Source organism: Balaenoptera physalus (genome assembly GCF_965194825.1).
Source record: "Balaenoptera physalus genome assembly, chromosome: 11".
NCBI classification, from domain to species: Eukaryota; Metazoa; Chordata; class Mammalia; order Artiodactyla; family Balaenopteridae; genus Balaenoptera; species Balaenoptera physalus.
Genome location: NC_138896.1, coordinates 17,972,450 through 17,997,537, shown reverse-complemented (window position 1 = coordinate 17,997,537; position 25,088 = coordinate 17,972,450). Strand labels below are relative to the sequence as shown.

At 39.1% G+C, this 25,088-nt stretch overlaps 1 protein-coding gene across 1 annotated transcript in view; it reads right to left on the bottom strand.

Moving 5' to 3' along the window:
- HDGFL1 (HDGF like 1) overlaps positions 1–25,088 on the bottom strand; it is a 730,488-nt gene that overhangs the window by 146,513 nt on the left and 558,887 nt on the right. Inside the window, exon 7 of the mRNA XM_082415287.1 lies at positions 1,413–1,503. The gene's annotated coding sequence lies outside the window, so the exon portion shown is untranslated. The remainder of the gene's footprint in view (positions 1–1,412; positions 1,504–25,088) is intronic.

Sequence of the window (25,088 nt, the reverse complement as noted above, 5' to 3'; positions counted from 1 at the left end):
AATCGAAGGTTTGTGGCAGACCTGCCCGAGCAAGTCTATCAGCACCACTTTTCCAACAGCATTTGCTCGCCTTGTGTCTCTGTGTCACAGTTTGGTAATTCTCACAATATTTCCAACGTTTCCATTATTATTTTATTTGTTATGGTGATTTGTGATTGGTGATCTTTGATGTCACTACTATGATTCACTGAAGGCTCAGATGATGGGTCGCATTTTTTAGCAATAAAATCTTTTTAATTACGGCATGTACATTGGTTTTTTAGCATAATGCTATTGCACATTTAGCAGACTACAATATAATGTAAACTTAACTTTTATACGTACTAGGAAACTTTTATCCGTACTAGGAAACCTGGTTATTTTGCAATGGTTATTTCTGCTTTATTTCGGTATTTATTTTATTGCAGTTGTCTAGAACCAAACCTGCAATATCTTGGAGGTATGCCTGCATATAGATTAACAGATACTCCAAACATAATCAACATTAACACATCAGTGTGAAAAATTAAAATGAAATAGTTTTTAATCAGCATACACCATTAGTAAACTAGAACCGCATTCTTTTATTTATATATCTATATAAGTATAAATGCATTAGACCAGGCCCCATTTGCCAAGGACACTACAAGATTAACTAGAATGGAAAATGACAGATTCATATGTGTATCTGTATACACTTTTCCCATCTTCGAGGAAACTCTATTTTTTTAAATTTTTTTGAAACTCATTTTAAATTATTTTTCTAATTTAAAAAATTATTCTGTTTAAATTACTTGCTGTCATTTTCTCCATGACTCACCTATAAGCTAATTGAAGGGAAAAGAGTGAGATATGAAAAAAATACACAAAAAAAAGGAACAGAGAGGAATATTCATAAAATGGGTAAAATTCAAAGAAGCATATGAAACTAGCTTACTAAATCCTGCACAAACAAAAAAATTTGAAAACACGAATGAAACCTACAGTTTTCAAAAATGTAAAATTTACTCTAGAAGTGATAAAATAGCCAAACAGTTCAAATACAAATAAAAGAAAAACAGAGGAATTGCTCAAAGATCTAGTCTCCCCCTTTATCAAAATCACCAGGTCCACATGGTTTCATAGGCGGATTTTACACACTTTTAAAAGCAGTTGATTCTAATGCAACTTAACGGCCTCCATAGCACAGAAAGGGAAGACATATATAACATGGTTATTAAAACCCAGTAAAGAGTACACAAGAAAGGAATTTTCAGACCAGTCTTACCTGTGAACGTAAGTCCTGAGTGAGTGAGGGTAGTTATTTTAACAAGGCAAAGCAGATTTTAGGGGAATTTAATCTAGTTGGAAGGCAAGCCCCAAAAGAATGCCCAGAAATTACAACAAAAAAGTCCCCCCAAAATAACAGTATCTTGGGTCCATTAATTACTTACAGTTTGAATCTTCTGAGCAGGGACAAAGCAGCAAACATTCCAAGAACTGTTTTTCAAGATGTAGACTGCAGATCACCTACCCAGCAATCACCTGAAATGCAGGTTACAAATGCAGATTCAGGAACCTGACCCCAGACTTGCTGAATAAGGATCATTTAGTGTTGAGAGCCAGAAATCAGACTTTTAACAGCTTTCTCAACTGATTCTCTTGACCACTAAAATTTAACCACTGTTGTCCCTAAAATAGTGACTCTACTTATGGTTCCTACTGTGTAGAATAACAACGTTACTTACGATATTGACTTTATCAAGTGAGGCATTAGAATTACCAATTAACTCAGAAAAATTCTTTTCATTTGACCAGGATTTGTTGGTCCATTTATCATTATGAGTCTATCCTGGTTATTTTGCAATGGTTATGTTTTAATAAAAAGTTTATAAGTATGAACTAAAATTATTCTTTTAATATGCTTATTTCTTTTCTTTTTTTTAACATCTTTATTGGAGTATAATTGCTTTACAATGTTGTGTTAGTTTCTGCTATATAACAAAGTGAATCAGTTATACGTATACATATATCCCCATATCCCCTCCCTCTTGTGCCTCCCTCCCTATCCCACCCCTCTGGGTGGTCACAAAGCACCGAGCTGATCTCCCCGTGCTATGCAGCTGCTTCCCACTAGCTATCTATTTTACATTTGGTAGTGTATATATGTCAGTGCTACTCTTTTATTTCGCCCAGCTTCCCCTTCCCCCTCCCCGTGTCCTCAAGTCCATTCTCTACCTCTGTGTCTTTACTTCTGTCCTGCCCCTAGGTTCATCAGAAGCAGGTTTTTTTTTTGTCTTTTTTTTAGATTCCATATATATGTGTTAGCATATGGTATTTGTTTTTCTCTTTCTGACTTACTTCACTCTGTATGACAGACTCTAGGTCCATCCACCTCACTACAAATAACTCAATTTCGTTTCTTTTTATGGCCGAGTAATATTCCATTGCATATATGTGCCACATCTTCTTTATCCATTCATCTGTCAGTGGACACTTAGGTTGCTTCCATGTCCTGGCTATTGTAGACAGTGCTTATGCTTAATTCTTTCAGAAACCACCTTTAGGAGTCTTTTTTTTCCCCTACTGACTCATCTTCATTATGATATGATACAAACAAACCATTTGTTCATTCAATAACAAGTATTTATATAGTGCTTATTATCTAATTTACCCTAGACTAAGTGGTGTTTAAAATAATGTGTTGTTTCTCTATCTACCATATTCTGGCTTTCTACTTTATATAATTGCATGAATTTTAATAACAGTCACTCTCAAATTTTTACAAAATAATCTTTTAGTCACTTTGAACACATTGTCTTAAATAAGTTATAACTAGATTAACCATAGATGTAGGCAAGAATCTCAAGGTTGTTTTGCTTACACAAAGATTTTCTGGATTTGCCGCTGGGTAGGTTATACTCAACCAAGGTGTCATAGTATAAAAACAGCATTTTACTAGCCAGTTTCGATAGGCAAAACTTTACATTTGCTATAAAGTAATTCCTTGTTTTTGCTTATGCCATTTATTTCTTCTCCCATTTTTCATAAGGGAGTACATTCTTCTTAATGTGGAATCTTTCATTCAACATTACAATATGCTAGTAACTGTTGAGTGGTTAGGAGAGAGAAGAGAACAAAATAAAGTTTCTGGCCTCATGCAACTTACATTCATTTGCATTATTTTTATTTTATTAGTACATTAGTAATTTCAGTTACTGGTACCATGGGTAATATTAGTAAATGCATTTTTGTTTAGAATATAATATTTACTGTCAAGGTAGTTGGTAATAACTATCTTATCTTCTTTATCACTATAGCAGTAAACTGAAAACAATAAGAGAAGGCTTTGTTTCCTTCCTTTCACTTTGGGAAAGAAACAGAAATTCTGGAGTTGAACTCACTGTGAATAATAAGTGTTCTTTAGAGGGTATCTTTTATTATTTCCTCACTCACCAACTTCTGAAACTCCCACCCTACCATTTCATGTAGGACCAATATATCACAGCTGTCCACCTGTGCGTTTATTTAGACTGCTATGCAGATTTTAATGACATCTTTGAGAGAGCATTTTAAAAACCAACGCCTGCTCCCAGTTTCCCCATATCTCTTGAATGCATTACCATTTTCAAACTCAAAACTCGGTAAAACTTAGTAAGACATTATCGTATTTACCAAAGTTAGGAAAAAATAACAGAGATAAAAACTAGATTGTCTTCTAATTATACTATGCCCATTCTTATCATGAAATTATTGATTAGGACCCTGCTAATCCTAACTTTACTCATTCTTCAAGCTCCTGATGAAGCTTGAAGTCTTCCTCACGAACTCTGGTCAGCATCGCCATACACACTTCTTTACCCTTTGATTCTGTTTAACACTTCATTTAAGTAAAGTCTTATATTAAAAACTAACTCTAGTGCTTTTCAGTGGTAAGAGTTATCAAAGCATATTACAGAAAGTACTATATATAATACCATATCTCTATTATGAAGTATTACAAAGTACTAGATATTATCTATTGTATGTATACATATATATAAAGTCCTTCCATACAGATACACATATTAATAATTGGAATGAGACCCATCAAAATGTCAACAGTGGTACATCTGAATTGTGTGATCCAAGGTGTGTGTGTGTGTGTTCTTTAGTTTTCTACATTTCCGAATATCCCATAATAAATGCCTTTTCTTATTGTAAGTGGCATGAAGTATTTTTCACTGAAGATTGACTCATATGTCTCCAATAATGTTAGATCCTTCTTGAGGGCAGGGTGCATATTATATGTTCCTACAGCTCTACAACAACTTCCATTGATAGAAACACAGAGGATCTAGGTACTCAGTAAGAACTTTGAATTGTATGGATTGGAACAGAACAGAAACTAGTCATTTTATTACTATCTACATCAATACAGCCCACAGAGTAACCTGATCATCACCTCTCTAGGAAATCTAGCATCTTAAGATATCAGGTCTATGGCTTTCATCTGGGAGAAGTACTATCTTTGCCACCACGGAGAGTTCTGAAATGTTGTGGATTGTGTTTTTATTGTCCAATGATGGGGGTAAGGCACCAATGGCATTTAGTGGGTGCTGTATACTAAATATCCTATGACTTTTAGCATACACCCACACAAAGAATCGTCTCATTCAAAATGCCAGTTAAATACTGTTAAGAAAGTTGGTTGGATTAACCATTTATTTTTTCCTTCTCATAAAAAAAATGAGCAAATGAAAAATCAAGGAATTATGATTTCATATTAGACCACATGCCCCAAAGAGTGTGTGGCATATTAAAGATGACCTCAATTCTTTGATACTCTTCCCATGAAGAGGAGTGTTCCCTATGACAGCTTTGACCAATGAAGTAAGATAGAAGTCAGGTTAAGCCAGTTCCTGGGCCTAACCTTTAGGAGAATGATACTTCTGTCCTGCCCTCTTAGAATCCAGCCACCAGATAAAAAGTGAAACTACTCGAGACCACCTTGCCATGAGGAGCTCAAACTACATGGAGAGACCTTAGAAAATGAGACACCATGTGGAGAAAGATAAATCAAACAACAAGGAGATGTCAGATGTGATACTTCATGAATAAGCATTGTGGAAACAGGTCCTCCAAACCCACGTGATCTCATGTGGATAAAAGATGACTTGCCCAGCTGAGTCCTTCTTAAATCCGTGACCCACACACAACTGTAAGCAAACTAAAATGGTTGTTTTAAGCCACTAAATTACCTCCTTTTATCTTGAGTGAATCTCTTTTGCTTCCTGGAAATTCAAAATGGAGAATGTGTTGGATTTTAAAGTGTTTCTAGAGAACACATAAAATATTCTCTTTGCAATAAACAAGTAGACCTCAAATCTCTAAATAGACTTCTGGCAACTATTTCGGGTATTGTTTTACTTCCAAAAATGATCCTGTTTTTGATGCAGTAAGCAGCTGTAAGTATCTACCAAACTCCAGCTAACTAAAATGGACATAAACCAGCCATTGTGCTGATTGTGACTCCATTATGACATTAGTTAATTTAATTTAATCCTATGATGTAATGTTACTCATATACATGTCTCCACTACTGAATTGAAAACTCCTTCAGGGCAGGAACAATGTCTGCTGCATTTTTCTGTGTGTGTGTTCCACCCTAATGCACAGTGCCATGCATATGGGATGTATTCAAAAACATTTGTAGACGATTATGATACAGTCTACCACTAGAAATTAATTATTTGGTTAAATTCAGCATCACCTCCTTCCAGTCTTCTATTTGAAAGCCCTAATACTCTTGACATGATTTCTGGTTAGCCACAGAATCCTCACCCTTGAATGATTTTATAATATGTCATCTAGTCAAATGTCATTATTTTACAGATGAGGAAATACACCAAGAGGTGAGTGACTTGCTCAAATTCATGCAGTTATTTAGTGCATAATAAAGTCACTACATAAAATTTAAAAAATAATAAAGTCATTACAAACTGAAAATTATTTCCTTTAACAGATTGCTGGCGGGTCAACCAGGACAGCCAGAGTGTGTTGGAGCTCCTGAGAAGTGGAAGGCCTAAAGCATAGGAAGCGGGCAAAAAAGGTGGTTGTGGAGATTTAAGAGATTCCAGTTACATCTTAATCCATCTGGAACACGAGCCAATGTGGGCCAATATCACTCATAAAATTTGAAGAAAAGAATTCTAAAAGACATAAATGTGAAGGGGCTGTATGGATAGAAGAGGCAATAAAGATTTCTTTCTTAATTAGTTGTATAGAGCAAATCGTAAAACCAGTATCTCTGCTTTGAGACTCATCATTAACAGCTGTTTATTGTACTGTGAATTATTACAAGATAATGTATGCAAGATGCTAGCTTGATATTTGTGCTTCCACTTCTCAAATCTTCTCAAATGAACTTGCCTATCAAAAACAAGGAATGAATCAAGAATGGAAAGGCTGGCAGAAGATGCAGGAGAACAAATTCTCTATCTTATACTTCCACTGTGTGTTTTTTACTAAAAATAGATTAGGATGATTTGAAAAACTAACTAGTGAAAGTACAGATGTAGATGGTGTGTAAGTTTCCTTGAAAATTCCAAGAAAACCCAAACTAGGTTTTATCTCTATGACATTATAATCCTAGGATGAGAACATACTTGAAGCCTATTTCTCTCCATGCAGAATCCAAAATGGACGTTAAGAGCTGTCTATAAAAACACTGCATGATAGGGCTGAAGCACAACATAGTGTCATTTTATTAATTTGCACCAGCACACTGAGCAGCAAAAGGAAACTGTTTGGCTCTATATGGAGCCTTGGGTAAGGGAAACTCATCATGCCCTTAATCAAGAGATTAAGCCCTTGGAGATACCACTATGTAGAGTAAATCCCAATGAGTCTGCTCATCAAGTCATGGTAGGAACTTAGCATTTATTGAGAATTTAGCATGTGCCAGCCAACACAGAATGTATACATTCTCCTTAATCTTTACCACAACCCCCCAGTAGGGGGAAGGAGACATTGCTTCTATTTTTTTTTTTTTTTTTTTTAATTTATTTTGGCAGCAATGCATGGCTTGAGGGATCTTAGTTCCCCAACCAGGGATCAAACCCGTGCCCCCTGCAGTGGAAGCCTCACCACTGGACCACTGGGGAATTCCTGCTTCTAAAGAGAAAAACAAATACCGTATGCTAGCACATATATATGGAATCTAAAAAAAATGGTTCTGATGAACCTAGGGGCAGGACGGGACTAAAGATGCAGACGTAGAGAATGGACTTGAGGACATGGGGGCTGGGAGGAAGGGGAAGCTGGGACGAAGTGAGAGAGTAGCAACGACATATATATACTACCAAACGTAAAACAGATAGCTAGTGGGAAGTAGCCACGTAGGACAGGGAGATCAGCTTGGTGCTTTGTGACCACCTAGAGGAGTGGGATAGGGAGGGTGGGAGGGAGACGCAAGAGGGAGGGGATATGGGGATATATGTATACGTATAGCTGATTCACTTTGTTATACAGCAGAAACTAACACAATATTGTAAAGCAATTATACTCCAATAAAGATGTTAAAAAAATTTTAAAGTAGAAGAATAAATAAAACATACATGAAATAAAGACAAAAAATACAATAAAGATAACATAGACAATGTTTAAAAAAAAAAACCCTCATCGTCACAAAGGTCAAGTATCTCTCTCGAGGTCACATAGCTTATTAATGGTGAAAACAAAACCCAATGAGTTTTGTTATGAATGATGCACATGTCAATACATCCTCTCGCCAATTCTCGCCAAAGCAGATATTATTATCCTCATTTTAATGATGAGGTAACTGAGACTCAGAAGGTAAATTACAAAGCTCAAATAAATAGAGGTAATAAGAGGCAGATTGGGAGTCTTATCCAGGACTATCTTACTTCAACGTACTTATTTTTTCCACTGTGGCACCTTGTCTTCAATATATATCTTCTTCTCACTTTTACCCTTTGGTTGAATAACAAGTTAGGAGCCTACTATCCAAAAAAACTAGGATCCTCAGCTCAAGACCGTTGTTTACACAGTTACAAAACAAATGAGTCACAGGGATGAAATGTACAGCATGGAGAATATAGTCAATAATATCTTAATATCTTTGTATGGTGATAGATGGTAACTAGACTTACTGTGGATCTTTTGTAATGTATAGAAATATCAAATCACTATGTTGTGTACCTGGAACTAATATAGTGTTGTAGATCAACTATGCTTCAATTAACAAAAACAAATGGCACTTTAGAAAGTTCGCATACTGTTTGATTCCATAACATAGCACTCTTGAAATGACAAAAAATAGAGATGAAGAACAGATTAGTGGTTACCTATGGTTAGAAAGGAGTCAGGGAGGGAGGAAGAGGACTGTGGCTATGGAAGGATGGCATGAGGGATCCTTGTGATGGAACAATTCTGTATGTTGACTGTGGCAGTGGCCACACAAATCTATACATGTGATAAAACTGTATAGAAGCAAACATATTCACACACAAATCAGTGCATGTAAAACTAGTGAAATCTGAATAAAGTTGATGATTGTTTAAAAAAAACAATGTTTTTTTCAAAAACGACTCTTGTTTATGGCCCACGTTACCACCAGCGATGAAAAAGAGATGCTCACAGGGGAGTAGACAAGCACTCCTACTTCATCCTTTCTGTATCAGCTAGAATAGACTTGGCTTATGCTGTGTAAGGAACAACCCAGTAATCTTAGCTGTTTAAAAAATTAGATGCGAAGTCTGGCAGTGGGGCCAGGCCATTCTCCACAGCAGGTGCCCTCCACACAGCAACCCAGTGATCCAAGTGGCTTTGATCTTGAGGCTGTTCCATAGCAACATGAGGCCTCCATACTCTCCATGGCAGGGATGAAACTGACCAAAAAGTCCTTCGAGGGCTTTTCACAGCCTCAGTCCAGAACTGACATGTATTGCTTCCTTTCACATTTCATTAGCCAGAATCCCTCATCTGCCACCACATAACTCAGAGGGCCTGGCAAGTATGATTTGCCATGTACCCAAGGAAGAGGAAAATCAAATGAAATTTGGTGAACACATAACATTAGGTCTGCCACCTCATCCTTAAGAAGTAGACCCAGACTACACAAGAAAATCACAAAAACTTAAGAACTAGCAAATAAGGCCATAGATTTAGAATTGGAATGAATTTATTAGAGGAAGACACTTAAAGCCTCACTATAAATTTATTGATTCAATGAAGAAAAGAGGAGGAAAGTGTAACCATAGATGCCAGAAAACATTTTAAAAATATAGTAATTAAAGGAAAACTTACACAGAAACATGCAAAACGATCTTAAGTATTTTACTTAAATGTCAAAAGAGAGAGAAAAGTCTAGGACTATCTTGCTGTGGGGCAAGAGTTTATGCATCATTTCCGTCATTCACCTTACAATCCAATTTCTCAAATTCTATTTAGTATCTCCTTTCTCCAAAGCACTGAACAAACTTCTACGGCAAGGCTGAAGAAATCCAGAGACAACCCAAACCTCTAAGAGATGACACTCTAATAGATGAGAAAAACAGACGTGGCTGAAATAAAAGGACAAGGTCATTTACGATGGAATCTCAAAGTCAGCCACGAAAACACCAGGGCTAGAAAGAACCACTGGGGTCTCCCCCAAAGGCATATACTGTTTTCCTGGTGGTTTGTGTAGTGTCCAGCACAGGATACATTTCTCCTGGCTGCTCCCTTTAATTTCTGCCTGGCAGTGCGGTCATTCAGTCTTTTATGCTGCCTGAAATACTCCAGAGCAGACTAATCCAGAATGAAGAAAGTAGATAACACAGAGGCTTGTCAGCCCCATTTGTCATGTACGTCAGCGACAGCAACATACAGAACCTTTCAGATGAGCTGCTTTCGGCCTGTGTCAGCCCACCTTGTAAAGAAGTGACACCTGCCCAGACCGCCAGCACCCTGGGTCTGGGAAACCATCTCTTCCTTACTTGGTCCTAATGAATATGCTTCCGTGTGAAACATAAAGACGGTATAAGACAGAAATGTACTGATTAATTTCAATAAGCCTTTCAGAGGTCACGGTCCATGCTGAGCAAAGTGATTTTCAGCTGACTTTACCTTATTAGTGAGGACTCTGGGGACATTTTGTGGGGTAAATCCTTTTCTGCTTTACCATGCAGAGGAAACAGTTTCCATCTTTAAAGCCCTGCAAGCATTCCTTTCCCCACCCCCCGCCCCCGCAACCAGAGCCTAAACCTGGCCTCAGAGAAAGTTCTACTTGGAGAGATCTCATTGATTCCAGAGGTCTGATTTGTCCACAGACAATTTTGTGGTTCATTTATTTCTGCCAGTTTATTCCCTTATATAAAAAGAAAGAAAAGGAAAAACCCCTATATCCACTTTTCCCCAAAATCAATATTATCCACTTTTCCCCAAAATCAGCAAAAGTGAATTCTATTCTCTCATAATTAATTATGGATCAAAGTATTATGTATTATTTTCTTTTCCCGAAAACAGGAAGATAGGAAAGTATAGGAAGTTTTCTCCTTAAAGAATTTAATAAGTCACAGGTTTTGGTAAATTAATTGCATTATTTGGGGGTGGGAGGTTGGTTCTTGGTTACTAAAAAGCCCTATTTCTACATCATTCGGAAGTGGGACTTTTGGAAAACTTCATCCCTTTTTTACTGGGGTGAAAGGAAAGTAGGGGAGAAGGAAGTAAAATAGGTATTTTCCAAGCACCCAATTTTGTAATTTTTTCCTCCTTTTATAATAATAATTCAAATTCACCTAACTTCCAGGCCCTCATGGTTAAAGAAAGAATATAACTGGAAAGTCTGAATACAATGTCCTCAGATACCTTATTACATTCCTCATTAAACTCAAAAAAGCAACTTCCTCCAAAAGTCTGTAATCTTCCCTCTACTATCTCTCTTCCTTCATTATATTGCAATCATCAATGTCTGCTCGCGAGATTTTTAATGACACCTAATTATACGATGGATGCATTAAACAACATAATGCTTACATCCAAGTAATAACTTAGCCAATATTATATTCTCTCCTGATGTCACTGCCACCAGGCCTTGTTCCAGATTTTCTGAATTCATACAGTGATAAGATTGTTTATTCTTTATAGTTTTGCCTCTTTGTAATTCTCCACCTACCGAGACTTCAAAAAAGGAAAGAGAAATTAAGTAGTATATTGCTTGATTTTGTTTGTCGTTTGTTTTCTTTTAATATTGACATGCACACAGAGGTACTACAGTCACTGATTACAGTGATCATTCTGGAGTTTTCTCATTTTAAGCATATAAAGAAATATGTCAAGGTTCTTATAGCCGACTCTGGAGTTGTTCGCACATTCTTGCTGTGACCTGTAAGATAAAATTTATACCTCAGTGCTGTCCCCAGATGGCTGGGCCCAGTAAGACTCAGCTTCTTTTTGTCTAGGTAACTGATAAGTGCAATTTCCTTGCCTTATGTGCAACGCAAATCCAGAGCCAGGGGGATTTCTGCACTGAAGAACTGTCCTCCTCTTTCCCTCCTGCCAGGTCCTCTCCCTTTGTCCTTTCAGCACACAAAACAACCCGCGATACAGACTAATCGTAGTCTACTCCTGTTACCCAGCCAAAGTTGGGTCCAGCAAAGCCAATCTACTGACATCGGGTCAGGTCGTGGTGAAGGAAAGTACAGCGTTTTGCAGGGCATCCAACGTGGGGCTAAGCTAGGAACATAGTCAGGTCATGCTCAAAAAACCCAAACTCCCTGAGAGCATTCAGGGAAGGGTTTTTTTGCTTTTGCTTTTAAAAGCTTTATAATTTTCAAAAGTTTCACACACATCATTTCACATAATCCTATATTAACCCCCTTTTTCCCCCTACCCTTCCATTGCCCCTGCTCCCTTCCCTCTCCCCAGTGGTAACCACTACTTTGTTCTCTGCATCTGTGAGTCTGCTTCCTTTTTTTGTTCTATTCACTAGTTTGTTGTAGTTTTTAGATTCCACGTATAAGAGATATCATAGAGTATTTGTCTTTCCCTGTCTGACTTATTTCACTTAGCAATAACATCCTCGAAGTCCATCCATGTTGCTGCAAATGATAAAATTTCATTCTTTTTTTATGGCTGAGTAGTATTCCATTATATATGTATGCCATATCTTCTTTATCCATTCATCTGTTGATGGACACTTTAAAGGCAAGGTGAGGGAGAGGGTCACGGTGTGTGTGATCAACTTGTGGACATCCTTCTGATTTGTTGGTGGTGAAGTAACAGGGTAGTATTTCAGGTGTTAGCACCCTCAACCTTCTAGTTCCAACCAGTTTGGGATCTAGGTGCTGGTAGTCAACATGCAGTTAAATTCTTCCACCTGGCGGGGGTTTTAGTAGCTGCAAAACAACTCAAGGATACAATTCAGGATATTATCTATAGCCCTTGAGGAGGAACTAAGGGTCCATGACTTTGTTTAACGGCTAAACTACTATTATATTGTCTTGCTTGACTGTTTTCCCTTGCTTCCTCATTTTCTCATTTTGCTGATTAAGTTTGTTCTTTGGAACTCAAGGAAGGCCTAGGAGGCTAAACCTTTTTCACAAACAAGAGGTGGGTGGACACGGCAGGGGTGTGGTCAGGGGAAGGAAAAGGGCATATGTCTCCAGGGAAGGCCCTATAGGGTCCTGCTTGGTTTCACTTCCTTAGGTTTGGGAAAGGCCCAGTGGAACACAGAAAAGGCCCTCTTAGGTCTTCATGGTTGCAGATGAGGTTTCTCAGTTACACTGTGGGGTCACGTTTAGTTCGGTCAAATGATCATTTTTGTCTGCCATGTTCGAAGTGCCAACTAAGACACAAGGAAACACAGACAAATATAGTCTTGCCTCCGTGCTGTATATAACCTGGGAAGGGCTAAATGCACTTGGCAAACAATCTTAGCATTGATGAAGTGTTGTGAAAGCCAAGAACAAACTCCTAATGAACGGGGAGGCACCTGCGGAGCCGTCCTGCAGATGATCAGTGAGTCAAATCTGGAAGGATGAGTGGGGTTTATCAAATAAAATCTGTGGGAAAGGATCCTGCGGGAAGAGGAAACAACACTGCCTGGAGAGACACATGAAGGATGAGAGACGTTAGTACACTGCATGTAATACGGTCAGTCTTTAGAGTAGACAAAGTCAAAACAGAAAGTTGTGCATGGTTCGCCAAACATTTTATACTTATTCTCTAACCAATGGAAAGCCGTGGGAGAGTTTTGACAGAGGAACGAAATAAGAAGAATCAGCTGAGTTTGGTGATCGAGAGATTAATTCAACAACCACTTTTTGAAAGCCTACAGTGTGAGAGTTTGAAATATAAATATAAGCTAAGTCTGGTCCTGCCTTTACACTGCTTTCAGTCCAGCCGCTACATGGCACGAGGAACAGGAGAATGAAGGAAAGAAGGAGTCGAAAATGAACACAAGGTGCCTGACTTGGGCAACTGTTAAGTAGTGGTGCTGTTTACAGAAACAGGGCACAGAGGGATGAAGGTAATAATGAGTTCAGTTTGGAACATCCTTTCTTTCAAGTGCCTGCCAAGTAGTTAAGAGGAAATGTACAACAGAGAGCTGGAGCTCAGACCGCAGATACAAATTTGGGAGTCATCAGTATCTAGGTATTTGTTTAACCAAAAGTTGGCAAACTACAGCCAGGAGACCAAATGCAGACCAAAGCTTATTTCTGTATGGCCCTCAAGCACTGGCCCCGTGTGCTAACACTACGGGCCACAGAGGCTAAGCTAGGGGTCCCCTGCTGCTCACAGGGCCTGCCCTCTGGCTGGTGGCCACCCATCTTTCCCCATCCCCACCCCCTGAGCCCCACACACTCCTGCCTCCCGACGAGGCCCCCTCCCTGGAACCAGAGCCGACAACAGCTGTGAGCAGTGTGCCCAACACCAGGAGGACCCAAATGTCGACACCCAGGACTGCAGTGAGGCCAGAGTTTTCTCTCTCCTCATGTAAGTACCTAAATGGTATGTTCAGTTTTGCTCTTTGTCCACAAGTCCTAAATCATTTACTACCTGGCCCTTTGAAAAAACCCCAGCTTTCAACTAAATTGTGATAAGGAAAATAACTCGTCTTTGTATGTTATGCCACTGGAATTCAATTCAGATTAACAAACATTTTCTCAACCTATTCAGAGGTTTCAAGCTGGAAATAATGAAAACTGAAAGCATGCATGACACGCCACAGAAGCGCTTTACTCCACCCTCCCCTCCGTTTTAATCTGGAGAAAGGAAAATAAAAACTAATTAATCAGGATAACCAAATCCCACCTTGAAGACACTATATAATGATTTGTTCTGAAATTTTCACATGTGGGGTTGTACTTTCAGAGATTCATCAGTGCACATGGTTGATTTATAAAAGAAAGAAAATGAGGCACTATGTCTATGGCAACCAAAAAACTTAAAAACCAACTGATTATATCTCTGCTTATTTAGTTTCTACAATTCCAGACACCCAGTGTAGCCAGTGTGGTCACCTGAAAAGACTGATGGCTTTGGTCTGGTAGAGACATAGCCAATGGCAGCAGTTCTACCAGCTCACACACGATTTTTTTTTTTTTTTAAAACAAACTTTTTCGGACATCATAATAGCTAACCTGTACAGACTAAGAAGGAGGAGAGTCCAAGAAGCATGTGGGAGGGTAATTAAGTGCTATTAGAAGCAAACAGAACCTAATTTGACCGAATAGCCAAGTGCGGTGTGGTCTTTTGAAAACATTTCCAAATACAGGAACCAAATTTGATCCTTTAAGTCCTCCTTCTCTTTAGGATGCATGTTTATTCAAAGAACAGATGGGGAGGAAAATCAGAAAAAGACTTTGGTCGACCCACATAAAACAGCATATTTGAGTGTGGGCATGAAGGGAGATGAGTTTTGGAAGGATTTTCATTTGTTTGATGTGTGGAGATAGACTTGGGAAGTGGGAAAGCACTGACTTTATTTAATCTCTCCTAGGAGGAGCTTCAGAAGGCTCTAAAGAAAAAAAAAAGAAAAGAAAGCTCCCTTAGTAAGCACATACTTCTATGCTCTCAGATCTTTGGTATTTTCCAGTATAAGAAAAGGAGGGATTTCCAGGACTACAGTTATTGGGTACTATGGGTAGGAAGAAAATTTAAGAATGAATATAAACTGGCATCCACAAATGGAGCTTTTATAGGGTTTGAAATTTTTCAATAAATTTTCTTTGGATGAGGTCATGCCTGTGTGTGTATTATATATACTCCTAGTTGGTAAAGACTGATACGGAAATCAACAGAGAGCACTAAACTGACAGTATTTATGACCTACCTACCTAATCCCATAGTTCTCCCCAGTCTCACAAGAAAACTGTGTTTCTCTTCAGATGCCCTAGTTGTCATTGCACATCAGGAAAACATGGGTATAAACAGGTACTTAAATCTAAGTGTAACCTTTGATGGCTACTTAAAGCAAATTGAGCTTTTGAACCTGATGAGGTGTGCGCCTTTGAAATACTGGCATCAATCTGGAGCCCAATACAAATAAGAAACAACACGGGGGAAGACTGGATGAGGAATCTTCGTGGAAAGGAATTGTCCGCTGGTTGGTAACATTTCCGTATGTACGCAAGCAGCAAAACAACAAAAGATCAAAGAGCAACCCAAAGAAGAAGGGAGTGTTCGGTCTCATAATTGTGCATGTGTGTGAACACAGAGCCTTCTGTAAGGATAATAGCAGAAACATGTTTTTGCAAGTGAGGTTCAATATTCACCAACCAATAGGGGTGCCTATTGGCTGAACCTCAATAGGCAAATATCTACTCTTCATTTGCAAAAGACGCTACTGATTAATGGTATCTCAAATTTGTAACAACAGCTAACAGATGCATACGGGGAAAATGTTCTCAAAGAACAGAAATTCTGTATGCTTCCAAACTTCAGTTGTACTTACTTCATTTGGGGTCCGGCACTATCAACCCATTTTGTGGCCAAAATCCAAGGGAAAAAAAATTGGCAACCCTTACACTGAGTCAGAGGCTGAGGTGAGAATGAACTACTCACTATCCCGAACTTTAAGTGTCAGTGCTAAATATGAAATTTAGTGAGGTTATTCTTCAGGAGGAACAATTTCAATCTTTACAACAAGAGAAGAGCTTTCTCTAGGCATTGCTAATTCTTGAAATCATTCATTTTCCTGTGTAAAAAGGTTAATAAGCCTTTCAAAAATAGTCTCTCTCTACATTTATCATATACTGTCTCAACTGAAAAGTTTTAAACAAATTTAATATTCGTTAATGATGTATTATTGTCAGCCACTATTAACACAGAAGAAAAAGGTAACAATGAATAGAAGTAATGATATTAGAAAATGTGGAAAAAGCATGGTACATCTGAAAACACATAATTGTTCAAGATAGCATTAGTCCAAATCATCATTTTTTCAAGTTATTCAATGACTTCCTTGGGAAAATAAATAAAACAAGCTTTGAGGGAGTCCTTTCTTGCACTCAGAAAACAAAATGACCAAGACAGAACCTTCAACACCTAATTATGTTATTAGATTTAATGTTTGCAATTACCTGGTGTTTTATAGTCTCAAATTGCTTTGTAACCTTTAATTAGTCCTTCTTTCCAAGTCCAGCTCCATTTTTAGATGAGAACACAGAGGCATATAGGTTATGATTTTTCCCTCCTGTGGCCAAATAAGTCAGAAGTCAAGTTCAGAAAAACCAAGTAAGTCTCCAAAACAGAACCAATACATGGGCACTGGGCTTGGGATTTGCCTTTCATTCTACAGCTGGGCTCACTGGCTTGGGTTTTTTGTTGTTGTTTTTTTTCAATGTGAGAGTATGCAATCTTTTATCACCAGATGTAGGGTTTTTGGGTTAATCAAATTTTCATTATATTTTCCCTTTTGCTATAACTGCCAGCCAAATATAAGCACAAAAACTATGTTTTCCCCTTATTATATTCCTTACCTCCCAGTTCTCTTGCCCACTTGCCCTCATTTGGGGACACTATTCAGAATATTTCCTTAGTGTTTGTAGAATTAATTTGATTAACAGTGTGTGTGAGTGTGTGAGTGTGTGTGTGTGAGTGTGTGTGTGTGTGTGTGTGTGTGTGTGTGTGTGTTACGGCAAGTGTGGTTAAGAATAGTATCAAATTCAAGAACTCCAGTTTAAGCAATTTTATAAACCTTAAAAATGTCATTTAAATCACCAGTTTAATAGGAAGTTTTAAGAAAGAGTGTGGTGGGCTCTTTCATGTGCCTTTTTCTGGCTCACCGTCCAGCTGCTGTGCAGGGGGATCAAGGTGGGTGAGCAGCTTACCCCAAGCCCTAAGGCGCTGGATGCCAATATCCTCCTCACAGGGTCAGTGAGCAGACATAGAGCTCATTCCATTTGTAACCATGAGAAATAGAGTCGCCCCGGGAAAATATGCACTCTCCATATGTTCAGCCCTGTGCAATGGTCTAGGTGAATCACAGTCGGGGAGAGATTGGGAAAGGGATGTGTCCTGACACTTTATTTCCTCAGAGATATCTGAACGTCATTTCCAGGGCTAGTACAATGCCTTAAACGGACCACTAATCTATCCAGCCAGGGAGATGGGATGCTTTTAGGAGCTTTCCATTAAGTGCATCTGAATTCTATTGCTAAGGTTTCCACAAAACTATCAGAAAGAAATGCTTTGATGTGTATCCCCTCCGAGCCCTGTACACGATTCAGAACCTCCCCCAGCTCCTGCCCTCCCCCCTCCTTCCCCGCTCTGTCCTCCCCCCTCCCACCTCCGTGCTGCCCGGCCATGCTGGATGCCTTCCTGCTCATATGAACCGCAGTTGCTGAAAAAGTGAAGCCAAAAGAGCAAGCCAATAAAAACAGAAACAGCTGTAACAATTTTGCACAGCATGGTCTTGATTTCCTTGAGTTCTGTATGTTTGCCTCTTTTTTTCTCCCTCTCTCTCTCTCCCTTTTTCTCTCTTTCTCTCTCCAGCTCCCTTTTCCATATACACCACCTTCTGTGTTAGGGCCTGAAATAGAGCAAGAAATACCTTCCCCTTGTGCCCAACCTTGTAATTCAAAAAGAAGGTTGGAGTTCATTTTGAACAACCAGCTCCAAAACAAGCAGAGCCAAGGGGAGGTTGAAACCAGGGGAATGAGTTGAGAATCTTGCCACCAAAGACAGGTGCAAAGATTTTTTTTTTTTCAACAAAAATAACAGAGCCGGCTCTCAAATTTGCTCCTTCTCAGGCTGCTGTTGTCAGCGGCGTGCCTGTTGGTGGTGGAGCCCACAGAAGCAATTCTTTGCATTCAGCTCTGTGTGTTTGCACTTGCCTCTCCAAATGGAACCTGTCCTGAAGTTCTTACTGGACTGTTATTTGCAGTAGCCTCATTTTACATCTATCTCCTCAAAACACAGGCATGTAAAGGGAGCCAGTAAACGCAAAAAGCTACAGGAGGAAAGATATTAGTGGTTTCAGAAAAGAAGAGAATGAACAATTCAAAGCAGTAAGCAAATATAAAAGGCAAGACTGACAGCAGATTGCCATCAGTGCCTTCTTTCCTGTCCGTGCAGGCTCAGGAACCCTGGGAATGTTTACCTTCCCCAGAATGCATAAAGAATCAAAGATATGTCTCCTTTAAGTTCTGTCTTTAGTAGGTGCTCTGTCCCAAACCCACATTCTAGCTGAAATGCTTGCAGCGGGTGGCATTGATCTCTAATGGTTATAAAAGCCTCCTTTTTACTTGTATTTTCTCAATGTATTGGGTGGTATATGTTGTTTTGTTTCCCTCCAGCTGCTTCCTTTCTTTCCCCGCGTTCTGGGACTAGCCCCGGTCTGAAGCTGAGCTGGATCTAGGCTAAACATAATGGAGAACTGGTGGAAATAAAAGTCTTTTTCAAGGCGGCACAGCCCTGTTTTTCAGATGGTGTGAAGCAGATCTGTAGTTTATTATTAATAATAGCACATGCGTGACACCACATCTTCAAAGGACTGCTCGAACATTAATTCTTTTGTGATGTGAAAAAAGCAGCAGCAGTGTCTTTTTAAAATGAATCTCTCAGTCTTCTGGAGAGGGGTGAAAAAACCTAGTTCCAGCTAGAGATGAATGAATCCCACCCCGGAGGTCTGAGATCTGGGTCCAATTGAGAAGCGCTTTGAAAAAACTCGGGAGTTTTATCTGAACTATACAGCATGTTCCAAATTCTACACTCTTTCAAACTCACATGGAAGTCTTTCGAGGAGAAGCTGGGGTATCTTTGTTCCAGGAATAAAACAAACTGAATAAAAGAGAGCAAAAGAGAGCAGAATAAATGTGTGCTTTCTACACTGATGAAATTTGATCTGAGGTCTCCAGAAGAAAGAGAGAATTATTCTCACCAGTTTAGCAAAGGTTGCCCTTCAACTTCTATTAATAAATGACTTTTTTTTTTGTCAAAGTCACAAACCTTCTTTTAAAAAGTGACAATATCCCATTTTGCAGAAACTCAAGAAGAGAAGCCAGAGGCCCCATCTTCCACTGGACTTCATAAATTGGCCCTTCAGTTTTTCTCACCTTTGAAGTCCCCCACCATATTTGAAAAAATATAGCATCTGATGTTTACATAAGAATGAATGTAATATATATCCAAGTTATAAAGCATAACATAAAATAAAGACTAATAAAACTCAACCTCAGTTAAGAACTTCAACAGTGCCAGTAACTGGGCAGCTGCCTGTGTATTCTTTCTCCTTTCTGCCCCTGCCTTCCTGACAGGCCTCATCGTCATGATCCTGAATCCTGTGGTGAGTGTCCTTGTGACTAACTGTATTCCCAGCCCCATTAAGGTCCTCCCCTGGCCTTTGGCCTATAACATTGCTGTCCCTTTCCATTCTGATTCCAGGCTGAGTCATGTGGCTTGCTTTTGCGGATAGGGTGTAAGCAAATGAGACGCAAATAGAGCTTTGGAAAGCACATGCAGATTCCTGCTTGCCCCTTTGCAGGACTGGGCTTGCTTGTCCTTTCCCTCCGGAAAGGCAAGGCTAGCCCACTGGTCCGTGACAGGCATGTGAAGCAGAGCTGTTCGCACTGGATCATGGCTATCCGAGATCAGTCAAGAGCCAAGACGAGAACAGGTGTCAGCCAAGATGACCAGAACGACTTGGGTAACCTCTAGCTCCCATGGAAGCGTAAGCAAGCCTAGCCAAGATCAGCTGAGCACGGGCAAGATCAGATGAATGCAGTAGACTTGTGAGCTAGATAAATAATACATGTTCTTTCTTTAAGCTAGCAAATTTTGAGGTCGTTGTTTGCAGTATTGTTTTGGCAATACATTACTTATACAATTCTCCTCCTCTTAAAAAAAAAAATCACAAATGCATATGGTGCTGAGAACTATATTGTTTGGTCCAGCATTTTGGGTTTTTTTTAGTCTTTTTATAATTTTATCACGTGTCCTTTCCTTTGTGACCTTTTTTTTCCACTTACCATTATATTTCTTACTCTCATCTATGTAGTTTCACGTAGATATAGGGATTTTCACTGTTATTTAAACTTTTTGTGACTATAAATTTTCTCCATTCTTCTGATGGGCATTTGGCTTTCCTATTGATGGACATTTGGGTTGTTTTCAGTTTCAAGTTATTATAAACAATAAACCCACTCATATATGTCTCTTAAAGCAGCGTTCCCCAACCTTTTTGGCATCAGGGACCGGTTTCGTGGAAGACAATTTTCCCACGGACGGGGTGGGGGTGGGGGGTGGGGAGCAGTTTGGTTCAGGTGGTAATGCGGGAGATGGGGAGCGACAGGGAGCGACAGATGAAGCTTCGCTCGCTCACTTGCCGCTCACCTCCTGCTCTGCGGTCTGGTTCCTAACAGGCCGAGGACTGGTACCGCAGCCCCGGGGGTTGGGGACCCCTGTCTTAAAGCACATTTGCAAGTTTCTCTAGAGTAAATATACTTAGGAGTACCACTGCAGGACTACGGAGTATGAAAATGTTCAAATTTTGAAGCTATTGCCAAATTATTTTCCAAATTGGTAGTAACAATGGGTACATCCATCAGTATATATCTTCCAAGGTCCCCCCACCCACATGCATCAAGCCAGCAGAAACAGAAGGAGCATGGGGGAGCCCTAGTGGGAGGTTTCAATGGTTGAATCCTGGAAGTGGTACCCATCACCTCTGAGCATTGTCACTGGCTCAAACTAGGACATGTGGTATCTCACTGTAAGGGCCACTGGGAAATGTAGTCTAAGAAGAGGAAATGGTCAGGTCACCTAGTCAGTCTCTAACACAGCTTCTAATACAAAATAGTACCTTCTATTAGGTAAGAGCTCCAGAGCCTGTAAAGCACATTCATGGAAAGTTTCTTAACTTTCGCCAACTCTCTAGAGAAATAAGATCAATTATCATTATCCTCATTTTATAAGTGAGGAAACTAGGGCTCAGAGTGGTTAGTTAAAAGACTTGCCCAAGGTCACAAAGTTAGTAATTTGCAAGAACCAGAGTTTAATCTCAACTCTTTTTCCCCAAAGTCTTGTCCTATTTCTAGTATAATTAACCTTTCTTTTCCCAAATATTCATTCATTCAACAACTGAAATTAACTTTTGTATAACTGCTACAAGACTACTGTATTAGGCTTCCTCCCAAAAACACAAAAAATGATCACAAGGATCCTGCTGTTTGAATCCCACAATTTGGCCATCTCCTGTTCCCTCTGTTTCTTCACTTCATACTCACAGCTTCAACTACTCATGCTAAGTTCACCAATAACTTCCAGCTCAATAAATACAGTGGACATAGTTCAGTCCTCATATTATTTGAATGCTGTTAAATCATTCCAAATTGTGACCCCTGTCTCTTTGTAATGCTCTCTTCCTTTAATTCCTATGATCTCACATTCTCCTGATTTTCCTCGTACCTCTCTGTTTAATTTAATAATTTAAATTACTGCTCCCTTATCCTCCTCTTACCAGTGTTTGTATATTGAGAACACCCTAACTCTGCCTGCCAAAACACGATCGTTCTTTAGAGACCCAACTGAAATGTCATTTTCTTGATGAATCTTTACCAAATTCCCCTAGCAAATGGAAATATCTCCTATGCTCTGCAAAACCTTATTCTTATCTCTTTCCCAGCACTGACCACATTCCACCTAATATTAGTTGTCTAGTTATCACAAGTTTTACCAATTAAACTAAATTTCTTTAAGGTTCAATCCTCGAATGTCGTTTCTTCTCACTCTATAGTCTCATTTTTGGCTAAAGCTCTTTATAAAATGCTGTTTCCTCTATCGGGAAGACTCTCTGTCTCTCTTTTACTTGATTAATCCCCAGACATCTTTCAGGTCTCAGTAAAAATCACTTCCACAAAGAAGCCTTTCCTGACTCTGACATAGCTCAGGTCTCCTTGTTAGGTGGACATATGGCACCCCGTGCTTTTCCCTCTCGACATCTGTCACAACTGTAGTGCAACATTTACCTGAAATGTATCTTATTTCTGTTTTTCTGTTAAAAATCTAAGTCCTGAGTTACAATGTCCACGTGTGCTCTTCACTGCTGTCCGTTCTTTGCATCCAGCAGGTCTTCGTTAGGTGTTTGCTGAATTCAATAATTTTTCTCCTATAGAGTAAAACGTCAATGAATTTTTAGATGCTACCTGCCACAACTTACAGTGGACTAACATCACTGAGATTCTTTTTTCCCCATCCAAACATTTATGCCTGATTATTTGGGCATAATTACAGAACGGTAAATGCATTTGCTTTTAATCACCACCTTATTAGATGGAAACCATTGGGTTTGCAGTCTGTTATTCAACATGCACTACCCCTCCCACTTTCATGTCCTATAATAATGTGATAATCGAGTCATTGACAAAAAGGCTGAATAGGACAGAACCAGAGAAAGAGTTCCAAATCCGCCACTTGAACCTACTTCTTACCACAGGATTATGATACTTTACCATAGAAGTTCAATTTCTTAGCTGTACTATCCTGATCATGGCTGATACTTTAAGGAGAGTCTACAAATCAAAACTCCTTACACTGCATACGAACACCTAATCTCTCTTCTAAGGTCCAAAAGAAATTCACCTCCTTGATGAACTGTTACCTAATTTTTCTAGACAAAAGTACCATCTTCCTCCTTGCTACTTCCTAATTTCATTCTCACCACTTTTATCTCACTGACCACATTCTGACTTATAGTTAATTATTTGAACAGCGCCAATTCCCACTACTTAATTCAGTTCCCTTAGGGTAACAAAGGCTACACTAGCTGCATTGAAGTTACTATTTATTATCTCAACCACGTCAGAAACTGGTATTTTACACATACCATCTTATTTAGTTCTTTTTGAGGTAAATATTATAAGTATTTTAGAGATGAGGAAACTGCATCTCAGAGAAGTTGTTTTTCTTTATATTCCTCATGTAGCATGGGCCCTTGCACATACCAAATATTAAATGAGTGATTATCAAATTGATGTTAGTGACAATTTACATGGGAATTCCATCCTCCTAGGGACTACAATCCCAAAATGATATTAAAATTTTGGATTAGATGACGACTGGACAAAATCTTAACTGCTATTCCAGATAAAAGTTGCCTTTCTGTTAATTTTCTCTTTCAAAGACAGGATGCATTCTATATAGCTTCAGGCAAATAGCAACAGGACAGATATGTTATTTGGAAAAACACTGTTGCAGGAAACAAAACTATGCAAATCATGCCTCTTCTTTATACTTCAAGACCTATTTTTAAACTGGTAAACTTCTTCAAGGTGACACACTGACATTTTGAAATAGTTTCTCTCACTAGCGTGCACTGACTACAACTCAGGCTTTTAAATGGAAGACCAAAGAAATAAAAACAGTATTCCATAACAGTCGAGTTATTATTTCTATCAAGGATTTTTTCCCTAAAGCTAAGCTAGACAAATACACTGTGAGCTGGAACACATAATGAGGAGAATAAGAGATTCAAACAGGGAAGCTGCACAACAAATCGATAATTTTCTTTTCGAGAATGCCACAAACAAAAACTCAGCTTGGGATCATGTTTTACAGAGAGATTTGAACTATCTTTGGAAATGTAAAGGATTTTCTAATCTAATTTCCTTGTATAGTTGAGAAAACGTAGGCCTTGAAAATGAGTTTCCCAAATCAAAGAGCAGTTATGTTAGGACTCAGGTGAGAGCCCAGTATCTGGCCTTAGGGTCCAGTTGCTCCATCTCTGTGGACTAGGCGGACAGGCTGGACGTTCGGGTACAGTCTTGAGGCTGAATTGCTTTTACTTTGGGAAATCTCAGTCTTTGTTCTAAAGGCCCTCAACTGATTGGATAAAGCCCACCCACGTTATACTGATAGAAGGTAATTTGTTTTATTCACCATCTATTGGTTTAAATGTTAATTACAACCAAAAAAAAAATAATAACCTTCCCAGCAACATCTAGACTGGTGTTTGAGCAAACCATGTTGACACATAAATTAACCACTACAACCCTGAACTTAGTGAGCGCCTGGTAAGTGCAAGCAAGAAGGATGCGTGTGTAGATACATGTTAGAGCATGTCAGAGATTTAGAAAAGGAAATTTACAGCTCTATGGAGTATGTTACCATCCACGTGCCATTTTATTTGGAAATGGATATCTATGCTACCTGTTCCACCTTCATTACTGTGGAAGGGGAAGGGAAATTGACAAATTTTTTCCCATTTAATCATGCCCAGTGTCTTAGTCTATTCAGGCTGCTGTAACAAAATACCAGAGGCTGAGTAGTTTATAAACAACATTTATTTCTCACAGTTCTGGAGGCTGGAAGTCCAAGATCAAGGTGCCAGCATGGTAGGGTGAGGGCCTTCTTCCAGGAAACAGACATCTCTTTTCTATCCTCACATGATGAGCTAGCTCTTTCGGGCCTCTTTCAAAAGGGCACGAATCCCATTCATGTGGGCTCTTCCCCCACAACCTAATCATTTCCCAAAGGTCCCACCTCCTAATACCATCACCTGGGGCATTAGGTTTTCAACATATGAATTTTGGGAGAACACAAACATTCAGACCATAGCACCCAGGGAGGAGACTAACTTGTCTAAGGTAACCCAATTCCTCATCCATACTGGGTGCCCCGTGGTACTGATTGGAAGTCAAGGCCTA